Raw genomic sequence first — 8359 nt, 5'->3', positions numbered from 1 at the left:
AAGGCTCCTGATTACGGTCACATGAACTATTTAGTCATAGGTACTGACCAACCTTGAAGTGGTGGTGAAGGTGACCGAATGCCATATAGCTGACTGCGCAGCTGAGTCCTGAACCCAGTGACTTGAAAAACAATCAGCGTGCATCTGTGTGCATGCTCAAGCTCTTGACAGGAGGGAGAAGTGGAGGAGAAGGAATTGTGGCATGACCATTTCCCCATGGGGGGGTTCTCATTTTTTCTTTTTGTCTCTCTCTGGTAAGTGCATCCACCCTCTGGAAAACTAAAAAAAAAAAACAAAAAAACAAACAAGAAGAAAGAAATAGGTGCTAGATTTCCTTATATATCATTTTACGTATTAGTGATTTTGTGACCTCTCTAAAATGTTTTATTTAAGTTTATTATCATAAGCTAAAGAAGAACAAAATGAGGAGCCACCTTTACAAAGTCGATTTAAACTTAAGTGTTTTCCAAGTCTATAAAACAGTGAAACCTTTCTCTGAGTTGTTCTAAAGAATGTTCATGAAGGTTAAAGGAGTGATCATTTACATCTATCCACTAAAACTTTCACAGGCTTTCTTTCCATTGAGGGGAACTTAAAACTAAGTGAGCTGGAAACCTTAAACTAAGCGAATTTTTGGTTTCAATTTCATTGTCAACATGCAGAAAGAAAAGAAAGGCTCAAATCAAAGCAATAATAAACTCTGAGACTCAAACATTAAAGGAAAATGTCATTCCTTAAAGTGTGGTTTTTACTATCAATCAGAATTTCTGTCTACATTTAAAAAAAAAATCCTCTTTGCTGTGAACTGCCAAGGGAATTGCTTTAATTCTGCCAAATACTCCAGATGGTTGCCCTGCAGAGAGACTTCTGTCTCATGCTCACTTGTCTCCATGCATCCAACTCCAGGCTCTGAAACAGGTACTTTACTAATCTACTCAATGTGATTTTAAAATTATTTCATTTTATTCAAAACTTCAAGCCAAGCAAGAACAAGACTATGTACTTCCCTTCATTATTATAATCTCAAATTTAAAGTTGCTGCTTGCTCAGTTTAAAACCAATGAATGACACTTGTTGTCAAGTTACCCCAGAAATCAAGATAGAACTATTGTCTAGGTCTATAAACCAAAACATTAAAAAAATACTCATGAAATGTTTTCGTATAAATCTTTGATCTGTCATGCAAATAATTCATTTGGAAAGCTATTTGTCTTGAGGGAGATATTTATCTTATAAATGGACCAGAAATAGTTGCCCATATATTTATACGTCTTGTTTTAAGGTATTACTGCTGATTTTTTTTTTAATTTAGTTATTACTTACTGAGGGTTTATTATGAATCCTAAGTTAGGCACCCAAAATACAAAGACAGACTATGGCATTTTGTGAAGGTTGCATTTTCCGTGGAGGCAGAGGAAAGAATTAGGAATCTTTCGCCATAAGGCCTATGGAGGAAAATGGAGGAGTGAGGAGGCGGTGGATTGGAGACAAATTCAAGGAATAGCATCAACAGAATTTGTTACCAAATTGGATGTGCCGACGAATGAAATGTCAGAACGGCTGTCTGGTTTTGAGTCTGTGGACCAGGCAGTGCAGCTGAGTGAGATTAGAAATGGCAGGGTTAGAGCAGTACAGCAGGTTCCATGTTAGACCGGAGATGGGGCCTGAAAGAGCTACTGTGTACGTAAGGCACACTGAGAGAGATGATGAGATTCAAAGACCATTTTTATGGCCCCTGGAGTTTGTTTCCCAGATGGAAATGTTTAAACTTGCCTTAGAACCTGCTAAATAGAGGCACTGCCAGGTGGCAAGCGTACTAAGTGGTGAGAAAGCCCCTTTGATGTAAGGACTCTGGTCTTGGATTAATACTGCAGCACAGGTCAGCCTACTGTCTGGGCTGGTTCTTTTGAATCTTATTTAAGTATTAAAGAGTGTTCACTGAGTTAAAAGGAGCCACACATGGTAAGCCCACTGAGTAGAGAGCCGCATGAGTGGAGTTCCACGCCAAACTCTCGCATCTGCAGCGTTTGGGGAGAGGATGGTCATGTCCACCTGTCTACCCTTCGGCTCCATTATCTATACACTAGGACCATACTCACTGCCAACTGTCATCTCCCTTCCCACTTCTGGATATTGAAACGGCTCAAATGAGGAAGCACGGGGTGAAACAAATGGTAAAGAAACTGGAAATGTTCAGCATCTATTCAAGTCAGTGGAAATTTACTTCATACCTTGTTTGTAGTACAGCTGTGGCACTTGGAGAGAATAAAGGGGTGAACAAGGCAAGGATCCAGGCCTCTGCTGACCCTATTTTAATGTCACAGTATGACGATACCTTCAATTTGGAATTTTGAAAGATAACTATTTATTTAGCACAAGATTATACATCTTCAGAGTGTAAGAAAACAGTAACAAATGGACCTCCATGTCCATAGAATTAATTAAAATAGCATTATTAAAATAGTGGCCTCCTGCTATGATATGAAGTAAATATCTACTTTGAGGACTAGAAATGAAAAATTTCTGCTTTCAGTAAAAGTCCACTGTTGGGGCAGGATCCCATGTGGCTGACTGCAGGATTTGGCCACTTGTAAATATGCTGGGGAAGGGGCCAGCATGATGGTTAAGGCCCTGGACTCTTACAACCACAGTTCCAGTCCCGGACCTGGAGGCTTAAATATCACACCAGGGAGCTGGCAGGTGATATGGTGGTTGAGGTGTTGTACTCCCATATGGCCAACCGTGGTTTGAGTCCTGGACCTGGTGATTTGCTTTCTCTCTTTCTCTCTCTCTCTCTCTCTCTCTCTCTCTCTCTCTCTCTCTCTCTCTCTCTCTCTCTCTCTCTCTCTCTCTCTCTCTCTCTCTCTCTCTCTCTCTCTCTCTCTCTCTCTGTGTGTGTGTGTGTATGTTTTTCTGGTGAGCACACATGCCCTATACCAAATTAAATAATAAGAACAATAAATAAAATTAAATGATTCTTTTAAAAAATGAAAAAAAAAATTAAAACAATCATGCCAGGAACGTGCATGTACCAAAATCCCGACAGAAAAATGGAGAAGGGACTTTGGCATGACCATCCTCCATAGGAGGTGCTTTCTCACTTTCCCTCACTCTTTCTCTGAAAAGTGCATAAGTCCTAAAACACATTTAAACAAATCAAACTGTAGTATGCTAAAATAAACTAAGAATGTCTTCCGTGACTGAAAGCTTTCACCTTTTTCTCATACTTCAGCTTTTTTGTTGGCAGAGAAGAAAATATTTCAAAAATTTATTAACTAATGATGGCCTGTTTTGTACAATTGTTATATTCACAGTGAGGAAAATTTTCTGTTCTGTCAATATTAATATGTGCAATCATCCATCCCATACCTGATAGTTTTTTTTTAGTAAGAACTACAATAAAATTGTAAGTAAAATTTAAATTTGTTCAGATTTATAAATATGATTGACATTGAATAGAGTGATTTCCACTAAGGTAAATGCTATATGATACATGTTGTGACTAAGCGTCTCCCTTTTCTTCTAGAACATCACAACTACTATTAGCAAGCTGCATCCAAAATATGCTCCTGGCATTTTACCTACATGCTCTCACATCCTTCTAAGAAACCAAGAAGTAGATATTATTACCAATGAGAAACCAGAGACTGAGAATTTCCGTGACTTGCCCAAGACCACACAGCCTATTAGAAGTGATGATGTTGCCACACGTACCCAGTTCATCTGGCTCCAAATCCAGTGCTCTCCCTATTAAACAAAATGTCTTTTTGCCCTTACTTTTTCCCCCTTGTATCTCTCCCACAGCAGTTAAGTCATCCATTTAAGGATGTCAGACAACCTCAGTGTTTTGAGTTGAGCTGTCAGATCTTATTTGGTTCACCTTGTCTACCACTTCTTTGTTTATTCCTTCCTTCTCTAACCTTTCTTTTCCAAATGTGAAAGGAGATCAAACTAGCCATCTCAAGCTAATAGAACCACAAAAATACCTCATAAACCACATAAGGAGAAGATATTTGTATATTCCTTGGTAGTTTTGAATATGCAGTAAGGTTATAAAAAACAGAAGAATGCTGTTACAATACAATTAATAAATGCAGTCTTCCTGAGTTTAAGTCAAATCCTGCTGGCCCTAATCTGTCTCTTTAGTATCCGATTTTAAAATGGTTTTCCAATTAATCTTACATATTCAATAGGATTAATCCCAAGGGCAGGATAATCTCTACATGTTCCCTGTATTAGTCTGACGACTTGGTCACCATATCCAAAGCCTGAAATCATCCATAAGAAATCGGACTGCCTGTCATCACATTAATCCAGGCTGGGATTTCCTCCCATCCCTAAAACACCAGCTTGCCTACTTTGCATCCTCTTAAGGCTCAAAATAAGAAAAATAATATGAACCTCTTCTCCAGAATCGCTCCTCATATTACATTTCACATCCTTACAGAAATGCAGGCCTGAGCCTGCATTTCTCACTATCCTGAGACTCTTCATTAAGATTTTATGTTGCCTTCAAACATTCAGTAAGTGAGAAAAAGAATACTCTTCTGTTTTCTATTAACAAAATGGATCCATTCTTCTGACAATAATTGCTAGTGCACATTCGTCTCCTATGAAATAATTCACCCACAAGGCTGCAGTTGAAATCATGCTCGCTGTCCTTTGCTCCTGTGTCTCAGGTGCTCAGTCACGCACAGTGTGGCTTCATTCTCTTTACCACCACTTATCTTTAGCTATTCCATATTCTTTTTTCTCCCTATTATAGATCAAGGCAGTCAAGGGCCAATGGTAGACGTTTCCTCACTTTTGTCCACATTATCTATGATTCCTAGGTCAACCTCCTCACTTTCATCTCATAATTGCACTTTTCTTCATCAAAATCTTTACTTCTTAAAAGTTTTATCCTGCTTCTATGAAAAAATTGGTCATCACCATTAGCTATCCATATTCTTTTATCTGTATGAAATATACTTTTTGAACTTTTATTACAGAAAACAGAGAAAATAATATTTAAGTATGTATACATGTGATCTGCTCCATAAAATCTCACAATACAAATAACTTTATATTTAAATACGATTTCACCCTTACTAATAAAAAATATTTTATAGGATAAAGAAAAATCTTAATCTTGTGTAAGTCATAAAAATACATGTTTAATCATAGGAAAACAGCAAGTCATTTCTTTCCAGCTATTTAAAAACATTTTAATCATGCAGTCATTATAATGTACTCTAGCACAATGCTCAAATGTTAGCTAAGATGAACTGTCTTTTATTAGTTTTATAGTATGTACATTTGACAATAGTTATTAAAAATAATCACCCTAAAGGAACTCTGAATATATTATTTTAGAAACAATATTTTAAAATATAGCAGTCAGCAACGGAAACTATTGCTCTTTATACATTTTTGGCATAACACTGCCATACAGTTACAGAATTATAAAGTAAGGATTTTTTAGTACCATACAGATCCAGAAACTGGTTACAACTTCTACCACATACACATGGTATTGGTACTCACACACATGCACGGCGTGCTGTATTCATACCGCCGTTGAGTACAGAACATGGAAAGGCCCAGCGGCCACCAGGAATCAGACTCATGAGCTACGTAAAACACATCTTTGCAAGAATTATAGCCATTTTCCTGAAATATTTAAAATACAAAGGACACCATAGTCTCCTAATGGAAATAGCGACTAGATCCAATCTGTCGTCCTTTTTCTTAGGTCGTACTAAAGAACAGTGGTTATCTTACTCACATAATGATAAAAGCTGTTTTAAAGATGGGGAGGGGGGATGCTTGCCGACAACATTTTGCTCTCGTTTGTTTCTCTCGATTGTAAAGCTACCAATTAATATGCTGCCACCTCTGACAGTATGGGAGAGCTACTTCATCCCTAGACCTCCTGTCACTGAGTCCTTCGTTACCTGAAGCCAGCCTTCCAGTTTATCTTCCTGTTAGTAAAACCGACTGCTGGCACACACAGGCAAACGAAATAAACTGAGAATCTGATCACTTGAGTCCTCTCAGTCTACTGGAAGTTTTCAATATGGAACCATGTAGGAAATCTGTGATTCAAATGATAGTATTAATGGGATCCGTTTCCTCGCCAATCCCTGAGCTCTTTTGGATATAAATAAACAGCTTGTTCTTAAAGCACGTACTCACTATAAAGCTTGTTGAGATCATTCCTCACCTGTTTCCAATAAGTCTGGCACTTCCATAAATGAGTAATTGGTTTTGTCTTTATTTCTGTGGTGTGTCTTTTGTTACTGTTTTTAAATCTTATATCTCATTTGTGGTTTCTTTTCCTTCACATGAAAATAAATGTTCAGTCTGAAAAAAAAATGCTTATTTGACCAATGAATGCAGAACTTAAACATTGCTTAGGAGTAAAACTTATTATATCACTATTTTCTCCAGTTAACGTAAACTGTTCCACAAACTTCTCTATAATTAAAAAAAATTAAAGGATGATAAACCTCATCTCTTAAATATTTTTCCAGAAGTATTCAGATTTAGAAAAAAAAATATTTTACGTAACAAATGAGCATTAATGCCTTTTCTTTGAATCATTTTATAAAAATGAGTTTTTTATCTATACCTTTGAAAGAACAACCCCAAACAATTCATGGTTATGAAATGGTTACGAGGCAGCCATGTATTAAGGCACTGCTGCATGATACCAGAGCCATAGTGTGGGCCCAGGTTTGATTCCAGGCCAAGTTGAACACGCCAGGCATGCTCATCCAGGCTGGCAGGGAGGCTGGGGGAGGATTATAGCATGGCAAGATTGTGTTAAGGGTACCTCTCTCTCTCTCAAGAAATAAATAATCAAATTAAAAAAGAAGAAAAGAAATGGGTAAAGGAGGAAAGAATTCATATTTTAATGTTTCCCAAGATAGTTAAAAAGATACAGCTAACATTTACACAGCATGTGCCCAAGGTGCACAACTTTCTAAACTGCAAAATAATGGCAAATAAATAACAACAGATATTTTGTGAAAAATGGAACTTATTAAAATTGTGTGTGGAGAGCCAGTGGATGGTGTGATGGTAAAAGTAGCTGTATCCCACTTGACTGACTGTGTGGTTCAAGACCTAGATTTAGTGGCTTGAAAAACAAGCTGGGCACACATGTGTGCATATCCCCAAAAACATCCTGAAAGGAGAATGGAGAAAAGATTGCAGCATGACCATACCCCTTGTGAGTGCTTTTTTGCTTTCTCTCTTTGTCTCGCTCTTCCTCTGGGGAGTGTGTGCACTCTCTAGCAAATTATTTAAAAAAAAAAAATGTGTGTGGTGTCCAACGTGGCCCATTTCCAGAATTCAGAGAACACAAGGCCCAATACTTTCATTATCTAACACCCTCATTATCCAAAGGAGGCTCTGGGGACCCCCCATGCCAATGGAGAGAGTGGATCCAGTGTTGACTCCAGTTCCCCGGGATACCCACCCTGAATCCTAGTTACCTTGCCCTCTCTGAACTCTATTTCCAGCCAAGTTTGGGTCATAACACAAAGCACTTAACTGTATTCTCCACATGAACACTTTAATTCAAGAAAACAAACATATTAGAAGTTATTTCCCACAAATAACCAAAACAGTAAACTTCACAACAGAATAGAAAAAAAGGTAGAAGTTGACAAAGAACACTCTCTAATCTAGGGGAAATGCAGGAACAGTGCTTTTTAAATGATTCAAGTAAGACTTTGGCATAACAATTTTTCAAATTAATTTCAGAACCCTGCAACCATCTAATGGAATTAAATTGTTAATCATTTCTCTAATATAATTCCATTTCTCCATCACCTGCATACAAGAACAAGAAGTAAAACACAGATTAATGTTACATATAGTGTCTAAGGAATGTTTAAACTAAAAAAATTGCATGTAGCAAAACTAAGAAAAAACATAAATAAATGTAACAACACAGTTAATCTTTCTTATTCTAAACACTTTTTGCTAAATACAACACATTACTGGATACTGCAGAGAGTATACTTCTTTATGAACAGATACTATTATTCCAAATTGCAATTTCTTCAAAATCATAAAGCACCAAAATAAATTTCATTAAAGTAAATGATATTCATGGTTTGGAAAGTTCCTTATGATAAAATTTTACCATGGAGTAAAAATGTAAACTTCTGAATGAAAACCATTATATTCATTAAGGCACATCTGGACACCTCCAGGCATTCATATTTATAACTATATTATTAATTTCAGCAACAAGGGGTTTTTTAAAAACAGTCTTTTCCTGAACACAATCTGTTGGGTGGGTTGGATAACCAGAACAGGGAAAAGGGGTGGGGAGTACTCACTGTCACCCCAGAGATTCCCTACA

This window comes from Tupaia chinensis, unplaced genomic scaffold, assembly GCF_000334495.1.
Source record: "Tupaia chinensis unplaced genomic scaffold, TupChi_1.0 Scaffold145685_1, whole genome shotgun sequence".
Taxonomy (NCBI): Eukaryota; Metazoa; Chordata; class Mammalia; order Scandentia; family Tupaiidae; genus Tupaia; species Tupaia belangeri.
This window is presented reverse-complemented; position numbering follows the sequence as displayed.